The sequence below is a fragment of the Triturus cristatus genome, chromosome 3_2 (assembly GCF_964204655.1).
Source record: "Triturus cristatus chromosome 3_2, aTriCri1.1, whole genome shotgun sequence".
In the NCBI taxonomy this organism is placed as follows: Eukaryota; Metazoa; Chordata; class Amphibia; order Caudata; family Salamandridae; genus Triturus; species Triturus cristatus.
This window is the reverse complement of record NC_140584.1, coordinates 763225906-763247934: the sequence shown is the minus strand read 5'-3', so window position 1 is coordinate 763247934 and position 22029 is coordinate 763225906. Positions and strand designations below refer to the sequence as shown.

General features: G+C 43.1%; 1 protein-coding gene across 1 annotated transcript in view; it reads right to left on the bottom strand.

The window, feature by feature from the left end:
- Positions 1-22029, bottom strand: part of PTH2R (parathyroid hormone 2 receptor) — a 1278649-nt gene that overhangs the window by 817952 nt on the left and 438668 nt on the right. The gene's annotated exons all lie outside the window — the stretch shown is intronic.

The window sequence follows — 22029 nt, the reverse complement described above, 5'->3', positions numbered from 1 at the left end:
CTTTGTTTTCATAATGGTTGGCTGGTCTTTTAGAGTTTCACAGTTCATTAAGCCTGATTGACAGTGACATGATGCTCATGTGCCAGGACTCGAAAATGTGGAACTTCCTGCATCTTGTTCAAAACATGATTTGCTATATACCTAGAACCCTGCAGCATGGAGCTTCCAAAATGTGGAATTGAAGTCTCTGTTGAATATCCGTGGGTTTGTACAACTTCTATGACTTCAAATTCCTGTGTGAAAGCCTTGAGCTATCCCAAGACGTGACTCTGACTTGCAAGATCACTCAGCCCTGACATCAAAAGGAATTGTTTTTGTCATTTTTTAAATTCCTGCCTTTAATGCAGGAGTTATTATCAGAGAGCCCGCATGGCACCAGATCGGGTAAGGTGTTAGGGTGTGCTATTCTGCCCTGCTGGGTGCATACAGCATTGTTTCTGTGGATCAGACTTTTGATTTCATCATCCATTCCATTCCAAAGACTTTATTCGGATAACAGCGTATCCATAAAAGTACATATACAGATAAAAGCACATTAATAGCAATGTTAAAGTTCATAAGGTAGCAAAATACAATGAACATAGGTAAAGCGCATATAATAAATAGCAAAATACAATAAACTTCATAGATCGCACACCGTTTTCAGAGCATCCGTAGCTACTCTCAAAAAGGGGCTGGGACGTAAGATCAGCTCAGCATTGTCCATTTTAGGTATACAATCAAGAGCTTCCGATAAATTAATAGGATACGTTTTTTTAAAATATGGAATAAACAGCCATTCTGCATATTTCATATAATATTTACAAAAGAATAAAAAGCGTAAAAGTGTTTGTCCGCTGTGACCATCACATGGACATGGCAAAGAGTCTAAATTTGCATTATACCCATAGGGAAAACAAAGCAGGTATCTTACAGACCCTGCTCGTAGACGGATGAGGAGGCCTCTCTCCCTTGTGGGTTGGACAGCACACTCCTATAAATTCATGAATCAAATTTGTCAGTGGTTCTCAACTTAAAGTTTTATGCGTGCTGGGTGGGAAAGAGGTCAACGTTCACTTGCCCCATCCCGCAATGCGAGTGGTGCAAAACTGTGTTTGCTTGTCTTAACAGTGTACCTGAGAACGTTAATGTAATGTTCAAAATAAACTGTTCAATCAAATCCTGAAAGAACTGTATTCTTTTTTATTACAGGTACTATTCTGTAATTTTTCTATTATTCTAATATAAAATCATACACAATACTTTGCAAGTAATACATACATCAAAACAACAAGACAATTTCTTTATTCAATGTATGAAAACAACAATTAAAAATTCTTGATAGATGGTTTCCCAATATAATTTAAGGATTGAAGAATCCCTTCATCAGGGGCACTGTAATAGAACATGGAACTCAAATTACCATCAACTTAATACTTTTGCCAGGTTTCAGACATACAAGGAGAGCATCATATTTACATTGATTATCATCATACGTAATGCTACGTAATGCTTTGCACAAAACATACACATGGTGTATCGGAATGTCTGCGCAACCTGCTCGTGTGGATAGACTTGAGCCTTCAACAATACACATACTGTCCAATTATGTGATGTGCCAAATGCAGATTGAAATAGAGAAAACAAAGAGTGCCGTTTATGGTATATGGTATATGTGAGCGGTGTGCAAATCTGTTACTGCATCTCAGTGCTGAGATTTTGCTGTGTGCGTTTTTCTTTAAAAATATAAATATGCCTTTTTAAAACTGCTGCTGTGTACATCTTTTTAAAATTACAAGACTGGCTCCTTTTAAAATACTTCGCCCGTATTTTATTCTCCTTAACTGTTCCCCGGCTTGACTCTGCGGTGTCCGCCTGTTAGAGCGGGCTCGTGGGTACCTTTCTGGGGTCAGCCTGCTAGTTCCTGCTCACGCTGCCATTCACGTGACTGCATATAATTTGTCACTTTGGCACGTCCGCGCAGCGGGCGTGCTGCTGGCGCGCCGGAAGTGCGCCAAAGGCAAGCCCGGCAGCGCCCGTCTGCACACTGGCCGCGTACAGCGCCAGCCACTCTGCTGGATTTAGGACAGCTTTACCTGCCAAACCAGCCCATATGTATTCGAGTGCTTCACTACGGGAAATTGGGGTGCAGGGAGGTGGCTATAGGGAGTTAAAACTGGAAGACTCGGCTGGGGCTGTAGCTGACTTCCTTAAAAGCAACACCCTAAGATGTGGTCTGCTCAATGTTAGGTCCCTGTGCAAGCACCACACGGAAACGCATGTGTTGTTAGAATCACATGATTTGGATGCCTTGGTTCTGACTGAGACTTGGACCCACCCCGGGTCCGATTTGGAGCTGAGTCTGGTGTGTCCTCAGTGCTATAAAGCCTTTCACAAGCCACGTCCTAGCGGTAGAGGCGGTGGGGTCGGAATTATTTTTAAAGAGTTATGGGACTTGTCGATATTGATGAGGTTGATGGGATTGAACTACTGGGCTTTGCTCTTAAAGACCGTGGGAGCCAGGTGCTGACTGGTATTATCTGTTATAGACCCCCAGGGGTGATTAGTAACCTCCAACAGAAAAACATAATTGATGACTTCAGCAATATGGCTCTCTCCCACGCTAGACTCCTTATTTTGGGGGATTTTAATTTATGGGCGAATGGGAGACTGGACTCTGGGCATGATAATCTTCTACAATCTTGTAGGGAATCTCCATCTTCTACAATGGATAACAGAGCCTACACATATGGGGGCCATGTACTGGATCTAATCTTTGCTGGGGAAGATTCGATGGAAGTTGTGAATATTTTGCCGGTCGGATGGTCTGATCACCATCTGATTACATTTGAGGTGTTCAAAACTAAACAGATCGGCCCTATTTTGAGGGAAAAAAGGAGTTTTCTAAGTAGGGACTGGAAAGGCCTTTTGAGAAAAGCCAGTATCTCCCCAGTATTCCTTCTTGAAGGATCTTTGGACCCTGGAAAACAGGTGGAGGATAATTATGCTACTCTCTGTCTACATATCAATGATCAACTTGACCAGGTTGCTCCCCAAAAATTGGTAAAAAAGTAGGCAAACCCTCTGCCCCTTGGTATAATGCTGAACTGCATAAATTAAAACTTGGCTGCAGACAGGCAGAACGGCGGTGGAGGAAGGGGTATCTCGATACAGATAAAGTTGCCTGGAAGAAGAATATCCTCATCTATAAGAAAAATATTGCCTCTGCTAAGGCTGAATATTTTGCAGATGTAATCTTGAAGGCACCTAATAGAACCAAGAGTGTGTTTACAACCATGAATGATATCGCCAGCCCCACCTGCACAAAAAACAAGTTCTTACCCACGCAGGAACATGCAGGAACTGTGTGATAGCCTGCCCGTCTTTTTTGAAGACAAGATCTGTAAAATTATTAAAGGGTTAGAAGGGGATAGGATTGATGTTGGGGCTTGTGGACCCCCACAGGATGTGAAGGAAGTATGGACCGGGGTGAGCAAAGCATTGGGTCAGAGGCCCCTTCTTGATCACTTCGATATACCTTTGGTGGAAGATTTTAATAAAGTAGCATTGGGTGTTTCCTCTGGTTCACCCCTGCACCCTCTTCCCCATAGGGTTTGGAAAGCACTAGGCGCTGAAATATTCCCTTTGTTAAGACAGCTGTGTAGCCAATCCCTGTGCAGCAGGATGGTTCCTTCCTGCTGGAAACAAGCAGTTGTATCCCCCTTATTGAAAAAACCTTCACTTGACCCTGCAGGTCTAAAAATTTACAGGCCCATCTCTCTCCTTCCATACCCGGTGAAGATCATTGAGCAACTGGTAAGCAAGGCACTCTCTTAGTTTCTGGAGGCAAATGATATATTGGAGGACATGCAATTCGGCTTCTGCCTAGCACACGGGACGGAGACCGCCCTACTTACTGTGTTGGATGATCTTCGCATGCCTGCAGACAGGGGTCATTCTGCCATACTGATCCTGCTAGACCTGCCTGCCGCATTCAACACAGTCGATCATAATGTCCTCCTGAAATGGCTGGAAGGAGTGGGGATTGTGGGTCTGGCGCAGAAGTGGCTCCATTCCTATCTGACTGACAGATGTCAGGCGGTGGCTCTTCCGACCTTCCGCTCAAAATTCACCAAGATACACTATGGGGTTCCACAGGGATCTGCGATCAGCCCTATATTATTTAGCGCTTATATGTGTCCCTTGGAGAACGTCATCAAATCTTATGATATAGGCCTGGTAAACTATGCTGATGACACCCAGCTCATCCTTTCAATGGAGGGTGATCAGTCAACTACTCTACATAATTTCCATGCCTTTATGCTGGACGTGGTACACTGGCTGAGAAACAATTCTCTGCAATGTAATGCAGATAAAACAGAGATTTTATGTATTGGGGGTGGGAGAATGCCACATCCTCTCCCAGCGGACTTTTGGCCCATTCCTGCTGATCCTCCTTTGGTAGCATCTAAGACAGTTCGCAATTTGGGAATTTGTTTTAATGATAAACTGACCTTGGAAACACAAGTCAACAAAGCCGTTGGGAATTGCTTCTCCCTTATTAGGGCCCTTAGGAAAATTCTTCCCATGCTTCCTAGTCAGATTTGTGCATTGGTAGTAAGGAGTGTCATTATGAGCAGACCCCGCCAGTCCTCTGCCTCCCAGGCCCTTGCGGAACTTCATTGGCTCCCAGTCTTGCAGAGCATTCATTTTAAATCCCTTTGTGTCGTTTTTAAGGCAAAGCATCGATTGGGGCCCTTACCGCTGCAGAACAAATTTAGCTGGTATACTCCTACTCACTTTCTCCGGTCTTCTATGGCTAATTGGGTGAAGGTACCCTTGATTAGCGCTTGGACGCCTCAGGGCAGCAATCGCGCTGTTATAAATTCACTTTCATTCATTCATTCATTCATTAGAAGAGTTAGACGGGGGGCGAGCCTTCAGTGTCACTGCAGCAAGGCTTTGGAACAGCTTACCCACGGAGTTGCGACAGATGAAAGATCTACTGCCGTTTAGAAGGAAAATTAAAGACCTGGCTCTTTCCTAGAGCGTAATGCGAATTTCTCACTTGTCACAGGCCTGCCGTCTCACAGCTCCAGGATACCCGTTGGGTCACAGTGCGCTATACAAGCTTTGGTTACATAACAATAGATGAAGGAATCGAGGCTTGGGAATGGGCATTACTCCAACAAAGTTCTGTACCAGCCAATAAAGTGTTCATTTTGGAGCTACTGCAATTTTCTTTAGAACACTCCTATTTTAAATGGAATGAGGAATATTTTCTACAAATCAGTGGGACATCGTTGGGGTTTTCCGGAGCCCCAGCATACGCCAACGCTTACATGGCAAAATGTGAGAATGATTACATCTTAACTGATTCAGGTTGGCAACACAGTTTGTTATTTTACAGGCGTTTCATTGATGACATCTTTTTGATTCGGTCAGACACTGAAGAAAAATTATTAAGCCAGATACTTCATCTCAATCAAAGAAATCCGTGTATTCAATTTACATACCAAACAGGTAGACATCAACTCGCATTTTTGGATGTGTGAATCACCAATGTACAAGGCAAACTGGAAATGTCCGTGTATCATAAAACAACTTATCAAAACATTTCATTGTTGTTTACTAGCTTCCATCCTAAGGCTTTGTTTTTGAGTTTACCTTATTCACAACTGTTAAGAGCCAAACGCATCTCATCATCAGAACAAGCATTTTCAGAAGAAATGGCGTACCAAAAAAAAAGATTCCTGGAACGAGGATACCCGACAACAGTAATAAAAGCATCTGAGTCAAGAACTTCTAGCACAACCAGAGAAGATTTATTGCAACCTACACCTAAAAGTAAACAGGAAAAATTGGTCTTTGTTTCAAAATTTTCCACAAAATCCAGACAAATAAAAAAAATCTTGCTCAGACGTTGGGAATTACTTCAATGTGAAACTGATTTCAGAGGCTTATTCAGCAGTAAACCTTTATTTGCTTACAACAGGAGCAGCAACTTACAGGAACTCGTAACTAGAAAACCTCATGATTAGGGCCTGCCAGTGCAGGCACCAAGAAAAGACAAAACTGTGTGCACTGCAACAACGTTATAACGGGGTCTACCATTTCACATCCTCAAACTGGGAAAGCCATCACATTACGTGATCAGTCAGATTGCAATTCCATGTTTTTTATTTATTGTATTAAATGCCCATGCGGCAGGCTGTATGTAGGGAAGACTGAAAGAAAGATCAAGATCTGAATTTCAGAACATAAAAGCTGTATTCGCAACAAAAATCCCAATTCTAGTTTAGCAGTACATTGGGCAGAATGTAACCACATCATAACCCAGCTGAGATTTTTGGTACTGGAAAAAAGATTCCAGATCGCAATAATGCCAAATGGTTGTCGCAGAGGGAAATATGGTGGATCAAGTTTCTTAACGCCATAATGCCATTCGGTTTGAATGACAGGCTTGATATGGCCTGTTTTCTATAAAAGGTTGTATTTAGAATTAGTGTGCATATAACATTTACACACACACACTGTCCGGTGACACATCCTCATGTACATTGTGCTTCTTTTTTAATATCAGCTGTGACTGTGAAGTTGTTGAACAAGTTTCGTATATCAGTGTGATTACTGGGATATAATGTACATTTTCCTTTGAGATATTATGCGTCTCGATACAGCATCCTTCAACACTAATTTCTGGTGATATCACTCTTTAATTGCATCTACACACATATTTCAATTTTTCTGTGCCCTCTTGCTTTGACGTCGTTTCGTCCAGTCAATCATGATATTATGCAAGTTTCATGTTTATCATGCACTTCGTGCATGTTTATTAGAGGTTCTATAGAATAATAGTACTGGTAAGGGTTTAGGATTGAGCCATTGGGCAGAGTTTATTGATTATACCACGCTGGTACGTTGCCCACAGCGTGTCTGGTTTACAGGTCGGAATGAGCATTAACATACTTTATGTGGCTAGCAGCAGTTATCAATGGTGTATTTCGTCACACCATTCTAAGATAGCCACCACGCATCAGGACATGCACTGCTTGTTAGTCCGCTCTCTATTGCGGTTACCTCAAGTTAGTTTTAAATCGCCGCGGGTTTAGCACATCTGATGGCGGTAAGAGACGGAGATTAGCTGGAGTTTATATTCGTCCATTCAGGTAATCGAGGTGGTGCACGTTTATATTGACAGGAAACAGTATGCTAGAGAAGCTGGCATTTTAGAGTACTCTTATACCGTTTTTTTGACTTTGCAGATTAATATCTCCGCAGCTGTTAGCACCAGTTGGATACTGGTTACTGGTTACGTTCGTGAACGTGAACCACATTTTGAATACCGAGAGCGTTCATAAAAATTGGGCTATGGGGGATGATTACACTTGGTGACGTTCCAGTCTCGAGGTAAATTGTTTTTCTAGTTTATTGTTGATTTGAGTGCAGTATCATATTGTGGGTATTTAGCGGATCCAGGTTGACTGCAAGTGCATGGTTTTGTCTTGCAGCACTCGGGAGCTGGTTACAATTCATCTAAACACCACAGCGGATTTTGCATACTGTTTACTTTGGCTTATTCCCAGGTATTTCAAATTATCACTATATATTTGTAGCAGCACAAGAGCTGCACACTTAGATTCATGTTCATTCATGTCATTTTGCATTTGCAGCTTCTGTGATTTTTTTTTGTACATCAGGTATCAGATTTGTTGCATTTTACTCAAGCACGTGAGTTATTCATACCATATACGCCACTCTTTGTTTTCTCTATTTCAATCTGCATTTGGCACATCTCATAATTGGACAGTATGTGTATTAGTGAAGGATCAAGTCTATCCACACAAGCAGGTTGTGCAGACATTCTGATACAACCATGTGTATGTTTTGTGCAAAGCATTACGTATGATGATAATCAATGTATATATGATGCTCAACTTGTATCTCTGAAACCTGGCAAAAGTTTTAAGTTGATGGTAATTTGAATTCCATGTTCTATTACAGTTCTCCTGATGAAGGGATTCTTCAATCCCGAAATGCATTGGGAAACCATCTATCAAGAAAATATGATTATTATCTTGTTTTTATGTATGTATCACTTGCAAAGTATTGTGTATGATTTTGCATATTCGAATAATAGAAACATTACGGAATAGTACCCGTGATAAAAAAGAATTCAGTTCTTTGAGGAATTGAGTGAACATTTATTTTGAACATTACATTAACGTTATCAGGTACACTGTTAAAACAAGCAAACACAGTTTTGCACCACTCGCAGTGCGGGATGGGGCAAGTGAACGTTCACACTTGCATTGATCATTCTCTCGCCCATTGAGACATTGGTAATGCAATGGAGCTTGGTAGACAATGCTCAGGGTACTCAATAGATATACATTTTGCAACAGTTTGTTTCTTTGATTCCCTTTCTAATCTTTCCATGCTATAAAGTGCGTACAGTGTTGCTTTTAAAACTTGTTTATCCATTGTTACGGCTGTATTCGGATTTGAAAACAGTCTACCCAGATTAACGCTTTCCGAACTCCTAACTACCCCAGCAAGCCATGGGATATCCATCCCTTTCTCGAAAGAAGACAATCCTCTAATATATCCCTTGTTAGAAATGTTTCAGGGTTCTTCATTATGGCTAGCCAAAATAATGCGAGGCGGGCCTTTATAATGTCTTCGATATATTCTAATTTCAATTCGCTGTCGCATATGTACAGGGGGGTGGAGATCGGAGCGCCCAAAAGTTTCCTGCAAAATCTATTTTACTCAGATTGGACACTTTGCAATACCCCATACCTCTGCCCCTTAGGTAGCTACTGGTACACATTGCGGTACAAAAGGGGGTGGTGATGGACGGAGCATCAGAACCAATCAAACACTCACACCCAGTCAACATATCTGGGTTTGATCCATCACCGTTCTTTAGCCCACTCTGCCACCCCAGTTCAGACATGGCCATATGCAAATCAGTTTGACCCTGTGCCTCATGGGAACAGTCCAGCCCGAACTGCCAAGCCATGCCTTCCCTGGACCGGAAACAAGCTTCCTAGGACCGGTTTCTGGCATTTCAGCCGTCTTCAGCCAGGCTTGCTTGAATCCAGTGGTAAAGTGAGCAAGGGACTCACGTCTGAGCATACCCTGCCAACTTATGGCGTACAAAGCGGTACAAAAGGGGGTGGTGATGGACGGAGCATCAGAACCAATCAAACACTCACACCCAGTCAACAGATCTGGGTTTGATCCATCACCGTTCTTTAGCCCACTCTGCCACCCCAGTTCAGACATGGCCATATGCAAATCAGTCTGACCCTGTGCCTCATGGGAACAGTCCAGCCCGAACTGCCAAGCCATGCCTTCCCTGGACCGGAAACAAGCTTCCTAGGACCGGTTTCTGGCATTTTAGCCGTCTTCAGCCAGGCTTGCTTGAATCCAGTGGCAAAGTGAGCAAGGGACTCACGTCTGAGCATACCCTGCCAACTTATGGCGAACAAAGTGGTACAAAAGGGGGTGGTGATGGACGGAGCATCAGAACCAATCAAACACTCACACCCAGTCAACAGATCTGGGTTTGATCCATCACCGTTCTTTAGCCTACCCTGCCACCCCAGTTCAGACATGGCCATATGCAAATCAGTCTGACCCTGTGCCTCATGGGAACAGTCCAGCCCGAACTGCCAAGCCATGCCTTCCCTGGACCGGAAACAAGCTTCCTAGGACCGGTTTCTGGCATTTCAGCCGTCTTCAGCCAGGCTTGCTTGAATCCAGTGGCAAAGTGAGCAAGGGACTCACGTCTGAGCATACCCTGCCAACTTATGGCGAACAAAGCGGTACAAAAGGGGGTGGTGATGGACGGAGCATCAGAACCAATCAAACACTCACACCCAGTCAACAGATCTGGGTTTGATCCATCACCGTTCTTTAGCCCACTCTGCCACCCCAGTTCAGACATGGCCATATGCAAATCAGTCTGACCCTGTGCCTCATGGGAACAGTCCAGCCCGAACTGCCAAGCCATGCCTTCCCTGGACCGGAAACAAGCTTCCTAGGACCGGTTTCTGGCATTTCAGCCGTCTTCAGCCAGGCTTGCTTGAATCCAGTGGCAAAGTGAGCAAGGGACTCACGTCTGAGTATACCTTGCCAACTTATGGCGAACAAAGCGGTACAAAAGGGGGTGGTGATGGACGGAGCATCAGAACCAATCAAAAACTCACACACAGTCAACAGATCTGGGTTTGATCCATCACCGTTCTTTAGCCCACTCTGCCACCCCAGTTCAGACATGGCCATATGGTATAACGAAGTGATCAAGAAGGGGCCATATGTTGGCAGGGTATGCTCAGACGTGAGTCCCTTGCTCACTTTGCCACTGGATTCAAGCAAGCCTGGCTGAAGACGGCTGAAATGCCAGAACCGGTCCTAGGAAGCTTGTTTCCGGTCCAGGGAAGGCATGGCTTGGCAGTTCGGGCTGGACTGTTCCCATGAGGCACAGGGTCAGACTGATTTGCATATGGCCATGTCTGAACTGGGGTGGCAGTGTGGGCTAAAGAACGGTGATGGATCAAACCCAGATCTGTTGACTGGGTGTGAGTGTTTGATTGGTTCTGATGCTCCGTCCATCACCACCCCCTTTTGTACCACTGGTACACATTGAGTCTTAAAAATCTTTAAAATAGCAGGAATTGGCTTTGAGGCCGGGGAGGACTGAGTACAGTAAGCCATATGTTCACACCAAGAACCATTCGCAGCGAAAAACATCCTCAAATAAGGGAAGGTAACAGTGCAATTTAGTTTTTGGTCACCCACAGAGATAACATTTGAAGGATATTTCCTTAGCACACAAGACATTATAAAGGATTTCTTAAAATGTGTGCATAAATCTAATCCAGTCATGAAATCTGTAAATCCACGGACTAAAGTGCGTAGTGCATTTGGTGTGCGCCCAATTAAAACTACATCATCTGCGTACAAAGGCACCGGGTGTATTTTGCCTTTTATTCTGGGGATGTCATTAGTTAGTGTAGTAAGTTATTTATATAAATGATAAAAGGAAGCGGGACCAGAACACACCCTTGTCTGACCCCTCTACCTACACTGATGTCATTGGAAACTTTTCCCCCACCGCCAATTCTGACCCGCGCTTTCAGATCTGTATGAAGATAGGCCAAAAAATGGACAAGAACCTCGCCTAGGCCATATTCTGAAAGGATGGACCATAAATGAGATCTGTTAACAAAATCGAAAGTCGAGGTCAGGTCCATGAAAGCTAAGTAAAGGGGTGAGTGCTGTGCAATAGTATACTTTCCTATTATCAGATTAAGATTTAGACATTGCTCATTTGTGCCAACTTTGCCCCTAAAGACTAGTTGGCATTGTTCGAAAATATGATTGTATTCTGACCAAGTTAAAATTTTTATATATAGAATTCTGCCTAAACTTTTAAGGGTGTTATCTATAAGGGAGATCGGTCTATAGCAGCTAGGTTGAGAACGATCACCCTTTTTTAAAATTGGGACAATGGTACTAGTAGACCATGTCTTCGGCAATGGAGCATTCATTATGTTATGATAAATATTTAACAACAGTGGGCCCAAAAATCTAGTTTGTATTTAATAAGATCGATGGGCAACCCATCTAGACCAGTGGCTTTATTGGTAAATGGCGGAAAAGTTGCTTTCCCAGGTAGCACTCATTATATTGCAGCTAATGGGAGTTAAGGGTTGCCCCATTGATCTAAACTCTTTAATGGCAGTCCAAAATATATTCCCATTATTTTGACTAGCGGCATTAATGAGCGCATCCTAGTGCTTATTTATTAACTGTTCTTATTAGCAACAGCCCTCTTATTTGTCAACCTTGGGGACTTGACCAGTTCGTTACACCTGGGATTTTGAGATAGGGAATTCCGGAGCATCCTGTTGGCAATAGAGCACTTCTGATTGAACCATCTAGGGTAAAGCTGTACTGTAGAAATGGGTTTGGACAGCAGGGATTTTTTGGCTCCGCAAAGTTCAGTGAAGGCGGTAATAGCCTCAGGGTGTGGATCGAGGTGCTTAAGACAGATATCAATGAGATTCATGTTACCCTTAACCATTGAACTGAATAGGTCGGTGTTGTTAACGCCTCGCCATACCAGTCTGAGGTTATCTGTAGATGGTAATAGATCCCTGGCACCACATTCTATCTGTGGCATTGGAACTGGAGACATTCGTAATGCTATTTGTATTGGATTGTGGTCCCCAAAGGTTGTGGCCATAATCTTGGCTTTAAGAAGGCTAGCTTGTAAAACGGGGGAGACAAAAACATAGCCAATTGTCGATGAGCAGCCCCTCCCTCTAAATGTCGGTTCAGGGGGGGCATTGTCTTTTGTAATTGCAGCAATATCCATAACATTGACTAAGTTATGGATATTCAGATAGTCCATTAGCTCTCTACCCCTATTACATATTTCTTCATAGCTATGTGGATGGTCCTTACCCGTGATTGAGATAACTTAACATTAAAATCACCCCCTAGACAGATTTCCAGCTGGCTTAAAAGAGTCTTTGGATTTTTCAGTAGATGCAATAAAATTAAACAAATTTATAAAATGTGTATTTGGAACAGAGTGAAAATCATTATTATAAAAATGTATTATCAAAAAAGAAATCCCCCTGTTAAACAATATACATTGAAAATTATTATTATCTGTGCATACAGATTTTATGCTACCCCCTGTCTGAATGTTTACCCAGATTGATAAGCCAGACGGTCGACCGTACCTGGGGGTTGTGGCTTAAATATTATGGCATTCAAATCCATTAATATACAAATCTTGAGTAGCCCATGTTTCCCGAAATAAAATAATGTCTTGATCTTTAATAACTTGTACCCAGTCTGGTTGGTGTAGTTTAGAATACAGCCCTGCAACATTCCAGCTTAGAATGCGGAGGTCTGAGCAAGCTGTAATCTTCATTTGTGTATGGGGAATAGTAGACTCAGTTACGGGCAGGGCAAGGTGAGATAATAACAGAATCAATGTTTTCCCCAAAAATTGGTAGTCAGTCCTGGGTATCTAATCCAGACAGGGCCTGAAACATATTAGGAGTGGTAAAAGTGGGCTTGTAGATACGAGGGCATAACTTGGTTTGTAAAAATACCAAGGGGTAATGCGAATATATTAGAATTATTGAATGTAGTAAATTTGCAATCCCTTAGTAGGTATCGCACCAAGGATGATCTGCGAAAGTTAATAACAATACAGTCCCCTTCAATATTCTTTTTAGATGCTCCCACCCACCCAACTCTGCGTGCCATAATAATATCCTTTATTTCAGATGCATGAATCCTCCTATGCCTTGACAGCCAGTCCGCACATTTGTTGCGTAGCTGATCCCATGACTCATGCTGATCCTTCTTCAAAGCTGGTACCCCTGCCAATACCAGCACATAGGGGCAAGCAGCGGGTGGCAGGCTCAAAACATCCTGATTTACCATTGGGCAGTTAATGCTTGGGGCAACTGGGACATTGTTGCTCTTGGTACTAAACAACCTGTTCTGGTCTAATCCATTGGGCCTGTTTAACCTATTAACGTCAACCCTAGTAGTGTGGATATTTGGGATGGTTATAGGTTTAGGGGGGTATGGTACCATGTCTATCCAGGGTCAATTGGGGACAACCCCTAGATTGATCATGTGGTAAGCACAGGGTATTTATGGGAGCAATGATTCTGATTGTTTGTGACACAGTTTCAGAAATTGGGATACTCATTACAATGCCTTCACTTACGTTTGCCCCGCACCCACCATCCTTATTGTCAACCACCATTTGTAAATTTCTCATCAATTGGCCAGCTCCTCCCATGAGTATAGCCAATTGTCTAGGCAAACTTTTTATCAATAAGTTCAGTGATTTGTTTAGTCACCAACGCCGCGACAATATTGGCAACAATGTCCCGATAATTCTCAAGGCAGGGTGCTGCTTCACTCTGTTGTGCTAGTAGAGTTGCTCAGTTTCACATTTTGTGTGGGCGCAGAGGAATCAGGGGCTTCAGCTATATCAGAACCTGATGAAGACTGTATCCAAGTGGAAAGACGTGTTTGGGTATATGTTTGGGTACGAACGGGGGCCCTGCGAATAGGCTGCTTCCTTTTACTGCAAATTGATTTCCCATGCCCAGTCTTTCTTTTCTGTTTTACAGCGGGCATTCCTACTGATGTAGCAATGTTAATATCAGTAGGAGGCTCTGCTTCCTCACTTATGACTTGCCTACTTGCACCCCCACAAGCAGTTGGATATTAATAGGTCCCAATACCCTCCGGCTGCGAGCGGGACTGGTTCTCCGTAAGGTCTGGAAAAGTGCCTCTAAAGATTGCAATATCAATCCGTCCCCCAATAGTCAATACCCATGGACAGGCATCGCTCAGTAAGATCAATTCCACTTGGGACAATACTGACGGCCTGTTGTGGCCTAAAGATAGCTTCCTGACCACAGGACACAGTAGTAAGGTCACAGGCCTTTTTATTCGTGGGTACAACGAGCCACCACTCCTCACAGCACAGCAGAGAGGCACCAACTGACTCTTCTTGGAAAATTATCACAGAGCACCATGACAATACATAAAGGCTCTATAAGGAACCTTAAACAAGCATTGGTAAGCACAACATATTACCTCTTTTTTTTCTTGAAAAACAAACCGCATTAAATGCAAAACTGTAAAAAGAAACCAAGCAAGTAAAACCCAAAAGAAAACGGAAAGAAAAAGAACATAATAAAAATAACTAAAGCACTACAATCAGCACAGAATGCACATTGTGGAAAATAAAACACTTCTGCAGATTCAACGTAATTTCCAAGGAAGACGTCTGGCACGAGTAGACTTCCTTGGTGCTTGGCACGTCACATTGGTTTTAGAGACAGTTCTTGAGGACTCAACGGCTGGATAATTGGGCGGATCTTCTGAAAGCTCAACACGACTGGTGCCATTGCAATTGTCCCCGGCAGATCGGACCTTAACAACTTTTGCTAGGTTCCACCAATGTCCACCCTGAACCATGACAGCACCCCCACAAACTTTCTCTACCCTGACTGGTTCACCGAAAGACCTACCCCCTTTTTTAACAAAGCTGGTGCTTTTGATGCAAACCATGTCCCCAGGAGACACATTGACTGTCTTAGAAGATTTCTTTAGATTGTACCTGTCAGACATTTTACTTTGTGCAAATTTAACACGGGTTTCCAGCACATCATTGTCAACCCAACACAACACTTTCTCAGAAACAGTCCTTAACAGCCAAGCAGGATAAAGGGTAGAAGTAGGAACTCTACCTTTTAGCGATATAAAAGGCGCCACTTTAGTGAGTGAATGTGGCGTAGTGCGGAAAAACCACAGCATGGACCTGACAGCTCCTTCAACATCATAACCATGACTCTTTGCCCACTTGATGCATTCTATCACCACTCTGTTCATCCTCTCTACCAAACCATTGGTTTGAGGGTGACCAACAGAGCTTTTAAGATTCTTCACTCCAGATTTGCTCAAAAACACACCCATTTCTTGATTGACAAACTGTACCCCATTGTCCGAGACAATGGCCTCCGGGAAACCTTCCCTCATAAATATCTCTTTGAGAAAAAGGATGGCATTACCCGCTGTGGGAGATGAGCAAAACTTAACTTCTGGCCACTTGCTATGGAAATCCATAAGAACAAATGCAAACCGTAAGTTGTGAGGGAGAAAATTGAATGGGCCAACCATATCGATACCCACCTTAAGCCAAGGCTTTGTGGGGAAAGGGATAGGCTGGAGGGGAGGAGTAACAACCTTCATCCCCTTTTCTGCGCCATTGCAAACAACGCACACCTTAATCCTCTCATCTATATCCTTGTCCATGGAGGGCCACCAATAATGTAGCCTGACCCGCCTTTTTTGTCATGGTCGCCCCCAGATGACCATCATGTGCACAGTCAATCAACTTAATACGGATATTCATGGGAGGAACACATCGTCCATCTCTCATGACTACACCATCCTCAATGGACAACTCCTCTGCCACTTTCCAAAAAGGCTGGATAGCCTGGGACACAGATCTCTCCCTAGGCCAACCTTTCACAAGATATTCTTTGACCGTAGCAAGATTAGAATCTTGACTCAGAGCTTCCTTCCATTCAGTCTCACTGCATGCTTTGTTTTCAACAGCATCCACAACAGCAATGAAACAATCCTCCTTGTCTTCCTCCACATCTGTAGTATCATCTCCACCTACGGGAAGTCTTGACAACATGTCAGCCCTTACATTCTGCTTCCCTGGAATGTGCTTTACCGTAAAATCACAGGAGTTTGGTGGTTAAACGTGCAATGCGAGGCGTGGCATAATTGAGACGTTCTCCACCCAGAATATATATCAGAGGTTTGTGATCAGTTTGAATGACAAACTTTCTGCCCCAAATGTAAGTACTGAATTTTTCACAAGCCCAATAACATTCCAAAAGCTCCTTTTCAATCACAGAATAGTTCAACTCAGGACTCTAGACGCATAACTAATAGTAACCTCATTCACACCTTCAAATTGTGTAAGTGCTGCCCCTAGACCATAATTGCTAGCGTCAACGGTAATTGTACAAGAAACTGCGGGATCATATGCTCTAAGAGTTTTAGTATTCACCATTTCAGATTTGACCAGCTCAAAGGTTTCCTGACAACTGCTATCCCACACAAATGTGACGTTGGATCTCAGCATATTGGATAGTACTTTCATCTTGCTAGCATAATCAGGAATAAAGCGTGAATAAAATTCACACAAACCCAAAAATGAACTTAATTCCTCCTTATTTTTGGGGCAAGGACATTCAACCACAGCCTTTACCAAACCGGGTCTAGGACTTACGCCATCAGCTGAAACAAGATTTCCTAGAAACTCTATCTTACTTTTCCAGAACTCACACTTATTTTTTTTACTACGATACCTCTTTCTTCAAAGATGCCAAGCACAGTCCTCAAAATCTTGTCATGCTCCTCTAAATGTCTTGCGAAAATGAGCACATCATCTTGGAAGATGACAACACCCTTCACATCTCTTAAAACTGTCTGCATGACCCTTTGGACACCGAAGCGGCGGACGCAAGACCAAACGGCATTCTGCAAAATTGGAAAGATCCAAAAGGAGAATTAAAAGCAGTATAATGACGTGTTTCATCTTCCAACATGATTTGGTGGTACGCAGACGCTAAATCAATTTTGGAGAACCATTGAGCATCTTTCAATTCCTCTAATAAATCACCAATTTTGGGAAGCGGATGGGCATCAACCCAAATCTCCTCAAATCGATGCACAAGCGGATCTCCCCATTCCGTTTTCATGCGACCAACAATGGACTTAACCATAAACTCGATTCCACTGCCTCAATAATCCATGATTTCTCCAATCTGTCTAATTCTAACTTGAGATCTCCCCTTAGGCTAAATGGGCCTGATCTAACCTTGTGCTTCACAGGCACAGCATCTTTTCTAATCTTTATTCTGTGCTTGAAACCATTAATTTTTCCAAGGGTGTCAGAAAACACTCTTGTAAATTCATTTTCTAAACAAACAGACTCAGGCACATCTTGAACAACTAAGACTTGTTCACTTGTACCAGGCCTCAACACCATGCCAAAGAGGCCTTGGTGATACCAACCAAGAATCTTCAAACCCCGAACAGCAGCATAGATTTTAGCCTGAATCCTTCGACCTTTAAACTCCAATACATCCTCAATATAGCCTTCCAATTCTATTTTGCGCCCCTCATAAGATACTGGTGCTCTGTCAGGGGGAAAAAGCGTTTTGTCGCACCATGATTTCTTGAATAGTTTGTATGTAATCATAGTTATGCGTGCTCCTGAGTCCACCAACAACTTAAAGCACACATCGCCCACCAACACATCCACATAAGGATCCACACATTCAGATGGGTCACCCGTGACGATATCATCATCTGTGATGGTGACGATCATGTCCTGAAAATCTTGTACTATGTCACTATCACTCAATTGTCCATCCTTCACCACACAATTAACTTTCTCAACTTTGTTTATACTAGATTGACAGACTTTTGCCAAATGTCCAATACTCCCACATTTGTGACATTTTGCATTTTTACGAGGACAGAATCTGTTGTCAGCGCCATGTGGTGGGTAACCACACGTGTAACAAATGTTCTTCTTCTGAAACATACCTTTCTCATTAGATTTGATCTTTCGTAAAGTGCTGTTAGCATTGCTAGAGGCAACAGCATTGACCGTTTCCTTAGAACTAGAACATACACTCAATTCCTTAATGGATTTTTGTGCCAATACAACACTTTTCGCGACTTTAATGGTCTCCTCAAGACTGGTGTTACCCATTGTGAGTAACTTTTGTTGAATTTGTTTGTCATGACAATGTGCAATGAACTGGTCTCTCACCAATTGATCACGGTATTCGCCTAATTGACACTCAGCACACAATTTACGTAACGCACTCAAATATGTATCAACATCCTCACTCTGATGTTGCGCACGCTTAAAAGATTTGTGCCTCAAAACTACCAAACTAGGTTGCACATCAAATTTTATTGCTAGTTTCTTAACAGCTTCTTGGTATTCATCAACCACTTCTCCCTCTGCCAATACAATGTCAGGAAGGTGTTTGAAAACCTATTACTAAAGCTGTGCCTTCAGTGACATCAGCAAAGTCAGTGGCAAAGCCAATGCGAGACATGCTAGAAATGGTGCTGGACAGAACCATTGATTGCATCTGCACACACACAAGTGAGTCATTCAGGCAAGAGACAAGAAGGCACACTCAGAGCTATTTGCACTATTTCCTTGTAGCCGCTACTACCCATCTTCACTCTGCAAAGAATGGATTTATTTAGGGGTAGGAAGTATTCATTTGTAAAGGATGTGTGCACTCGCACACCAGAGCTACAGATTCTTATTTGCAAGAGAGAAAGAAGGTAGTCACTTTTGAGTATCGACAGTGGCTCTGCCCAGGCCAAGGTTTGCTCCCATTCGTTCTGTGCCTGAAGTGAGCAGCTTCCAACCAATTCATATTGTGTCCCATTACTGATATCTGCTACCATGACTGCAGTCTAATGCCACTCAGAACTGAGCTAATCATGAGCCAGCAGGCTCAGGACTTGCTCATTTACTGCTCTTTTACTGGCACAGTGGACTTGTACGTGGAGTTATTGGTAGCCTTTATCCTGGGGGCCCTCAGAGTAGATGGGTTCTCAAAACGTTGGCTGGATCTACAGCTTAGATGGCAGCTTAACCAATGAAAGAGAAAGTGGAAAGTTCAGCAGAGATGTCCTGAGATGAATATACAGAAAAGGTCCAGAGAGATGGAGGGTCTAGTACTGCACGGGCCCAGGGTCGGAAGTGGATGGTCTTCAGGATGTACTTTCTTTGAGTGGCAGACCTTTGGTTTTCAAGGCAATGAAGAACACAGAAATTTGAGGAAAGGTGTTTCTCACCTGGTTAGAGCTCACATGACACCAGCCATTTACATATTTACAGGCTTTATGCACATTGATTTTGTACTTGCTGTGATTTCATCACTTTTCATGACCTATTCTACAACATAATATAAAGCAAACAACTCTGTTACACTGCGAAGCTCTAGCAGTCTAAACCACTTTGAATGGACCTAAAAGCAGGGAGCACTTGCTGCCAGGTTTGTAGAGCTGAAATTGAATCAACCTAAAGTGTCGGGGGGGGATCGGGCTTTCATGCACAGGTCTCGGTGGTGGCTGCAGGATCTACTGAGCTAGGTCCTGAGTGAGATGCATGGTCTTTGTGGGAATATGCCTGCAGCAGAACTGCGGTCTAAGAGTCAGAGCACCACAGACGCTGAGAGCCATGTCACCATGGTAACCATAGAATCTAAAACCCTTTTTGCACTGTGGGATATCTCCTGCATCAGTGCATCTGAAGAGCAAACCAGGCACCAACCAGCAACATGTGCCCTATAGACTTGGAAGAAAATGTTCCTGAGCTGTCTCATCCAGACGGAAAGATGGTAGCACACCGACACCGAACAATGCTTCAGCACCTTTGTGTTTTTGCAAGAGTCCCTGTCCATTGAGGTGGAACCTGACACCCAGAAAGTACCCACCCACCTGCTGGTCATTTTGGCCACCTTGAAATGGCTATACTCAAAGTGATCCCGGGCACACCATCATACCACATGGTCACCTAAACATCATTACATCACTACTAAATACCAAAATAGAGTGGGTTGCAATTTGGACAGAAAGAGCAATTGTCAACCAACTACCAAGTTCAAAGAGAAGAATCAGAGTCCCTTGGCAAATGCTACTGTGCACATACAACACTACAATTTATTGTGAACAAATCCACTTTACTTTCCCTTTACACAAGCACCAAACCATTACTAAACTGGTCATCACACGAACCTTTCATGATCCAACACAACCAGCTATACGAGATTGATGAAAATTGCCAAAACACATAAAAAAGCATCATGGACAAACCTCACACAAAACACATTAATATGTTATGATTGCCCATCTTCAGACAACAGCAATTTCCACTTAACAATATGCACTAGCAAGGTAAAGCAATCACAGTTCTGACTCACCTGTTTAGGGGTTATAAGTGTGAAATTTTAGCATGCTCTTGAAATGAGATAAGTCAGAGCACTGTCCATGTTGTTCAACAATCACAGACACAATCGACATCAAATAGACTGCTGACTAGCCCTGGGCGTAGTTCGTGTAGTCGCGCTATGCTACACTACGCGAAGTGCACTTTGCACTACGTTGCCTTATGCGTAGCTACGCGAACTGCGTAGTGCGGTAGGGAAATGCTGTTCGCAATGATTGCACAGTGCTGGATGCTTGCCACACTGTGCAATCATTGTGGACGTCATCATGCACAGTACAACCGGTCGTTTTCTGCCGCTCGAGTAGATTTGTACTCGAGCGGCAGCTTTCTCAAAGTGGACTGGTAGTGTCTCATCCCGAGCGGTCACGAGCCTACGCGCCCACTCCCCATGAGAAACCTGACCTCCCCACATTGAGAATCTCGCCGGGAGGTTTATTTTCCACACTCTCGATTGGCAACTTGATGTTGCCGGTTATGCACGAAGGAAAAGCACCGCAAGGATGTTGATTTTGCTCGCTCGCGGTCGCCAACTTGACGTTGAGGACTGCGAGCGAGAAAAAAATGCCCGCTTTGCACTGTGCTACGTGCGATTTATGTAGTGCGTAGCTGAGCTCGCTATGCACACTCCACGAGCGTAGCGTAGTTTCCCGCCCAGGGTTACTGCTGACAGTGCCATCTATATAATACTGTAATAGAATTGGACATGGGGATTCATTCATGCCGAGTGCAACTCCGTTTCACATTGTCCAGATGCACAATGGAGATGTTTGCATCAAAGGTTCCAAATAATGGAGTTGCCTGAACTACTTTCCTTTCTGTGCACAAGAGGGATTTAATCGATCCTCCTTTTTGATGATGTCTGCAAGGTTGTCTCACTATAAGGGAAACTTATACTTTTATACTGCACCTGTATTTGTGCGAAGAAGCATGCACTTCAGCAATGCAACTATTTTCTGTGTGCGATGCAAATTCGAATGGCTACCATCTATCCAGTACCGACTTATTTTTGTTGTGCAACCATTATAAATATACAAAATTATTGGTGTTGCCAAAGCTCATTTTTCTATCTGATGCAGTCTCTGCAATATTATACATGTTACTCTTTCCTGTTATGAACTGTTTACCTTACTGATATACACTCAGTGCTGCGTTTGATCTGGATAATGTCAGTTATTACAATGTTTCATGTAATGGCAGCATTCATTGATTCACAAGTAATTCTTGAATAATTTAAATTGGATGTCAGTAAATGTACTGAACAGTGCTTAATGCAACTTTCAAATGAAAAAAGTTAATTGTTTGAAGATATTTGTCTAATGGACTTGAAAAACAGTGTCATGTAAATTTAATCCAATACATATAGGAGCAAATTACTATGGCTTTCTGACCGACACAGTCAGTTTGTGTCCGACCACGAAATT